At 43.8% G+C, this 1,704-nt stretch overlaps 1 protein-coding gene across 1 annotated transcript in view; it reads right to left on the bottom strand.

Moving 5' to 3' along the window:
* DHX33 (DEAH-box helicase 33) overlaps nt 1–1,360 on the bottom strand; it is an 11,841-nt gene extending 10,481 nt beyond the window's left edge. The window contains exon 1 of the mRNA XM_019511434.1: nt 1,191–1,360. The gene's annotated coding sequence lies outside the window, so the exon portion shown is untranslated. The remainder of the gene's footprint in view (nt 1–1,190) is intronic.
* Nucleotides 1,361–1,704: the final 344 nt, after the last annotated feature.

Genomic DNA, 1,704 nt, shown 5'->3' with positions numbered 1-1,704 from the left:
TTTTTTTTTTTTTTTTTTTTTTTTAAATAAACTAGGATGGGACGTTCACTTTAAACACATCTGATACATTCATGCTCAGGATATAAACCCCCTTTCCCAGAAGCCAGGGAAAGGATCACCTGACTTATTAACTTTAATATATACAAGATATTAAAACAGAATAAAATCTATAAGCGCAGCTGACATACAAAACTTGCATTAACATCCAACTCGGTTCTGCAGTGGACAAAGGGCTAGCCGTTACTTTTTTTTTTTTTATATATATATAAATAACACCTGCAATATACCTAATATACCAAAACAGAACAAGCTCCACAGGCAATCAGCAAAAAGACAAACGTGCTTTACAAGGAACTTGCAAGGTGGAAAGGAGAAGAGAAAGGAGAGAGAGAGGATTCACTTGGAGGCAGACCTTGGTGACAAGCATGCTTTGTTCTGGACTTTAGTTACGCAGCTTGACTTTAAGAAAAATGAATCTAGTGATGACTCCCCACCCCCACAACGTGCACCTCCGAGAATGCAAGAGGGTCTGGCCACTACTTGGAAAGCCACCCAAAAGCCTAACACATTGAGCCCTCAGAGTGCTGGAAATACACCCGCTAAAATACTTCTGCTCCTGTTTAAATCCACCAACATGTTGGTTATGAAAGAGATTATGTAACAGGTTTGCCTGCAGCAGCAGGGGACCAGACTCAGAAACCCAGGAAGCTCTTCTCTCTCCTACATCCCAGGCTTCCAGGAAGCTACTGTCTATTCCTTTAACAATGGGCAAATGTTGTATTTATTTCTTGCTCTCTCATCCACTAACAGGTTTTCTAATAATTTTTTAAGATCCACAGCTCTGCTCACTGGGCCAGCCTGGGCTGGACATCAACTGCTGACATCAACTGTACTCTGCACTGCAATATATCAGAGAATATGGCAAGAGAGCACAGGTGACTGTCACACGGTATGGTGCTTAAAGTACTGAGGTAGCCAAGCAGCACTCAACCCCTAGGTGCAGACTGGATGCAGAAACAGCATCATTATTCTGGCATATTATTAAGTGCAGATTACATCCAAATCCGTTCTTGTTCTAGGGCTCAGACAACTGCTCCCACCATCTGCTTTTCCCACCCACTCAACACCATGATGCATCTCAACTGTTTTACTTGAGACCAACTATTGAAAAGAACCATATAACAACATACCAGTTTCCCCAGCTTTGTCTTCTTCTCATCTGAGACTCTGGTGGCTAAGGATATGGCAGCTACTCTTCGTGGCTGGGTCACAGCAACGATGCCTTGGTGGCCAATTCCAGCTTCATAGAGATACTGAGGAATCTGAGTGGTCTTCCCTGAGCCCGTTTCCCCTGGAGCACATCAAGCAAACAGAGATGGTCACTTCCACAGGGCCACTGGGCAGAAAATCTCAAGCCTCTTTCCCTCCCCTCCTTCCATTTTTTTTTAAACAAGCACATTTATTAACAAAGTCTTGGCTGGCAGAAGCTCAGGGGCTCATTTTAGGTCCAAATCCATGATTAGAGAACATGTGTGCACAGTATGGTTTTCAAAGTAAGGCTCGCTCTGATCAAATCATGGGAAAGATGCATTCGACTCTCCAACCTGTCTCCCTGCCACGGCAGGAACAGGCCCATGGCAGCTTCATAACAAGCTGCCCACTTTAGTCTTTAAAGTTCCAGGCAACAGAGCCTACGAGATTCCC

Source organism: Gavialis gangeticus, unplaced genomic scaffold, assembly GCF_001723915.1.
Source record: "Gavialis gangeticus isolate Ggan-Ray unplaced genomic scaffold, GavGan_comp1, whole genome shotgun sequence".
NCBI lineage: Eukaryota > Metazoa > Chordata > Crocodylia > Gavialidae > Gavialis > Gavialis gangeticus.
This window is presented reverse-complemented; position numbering and strand designations above follow the sequence as displayed.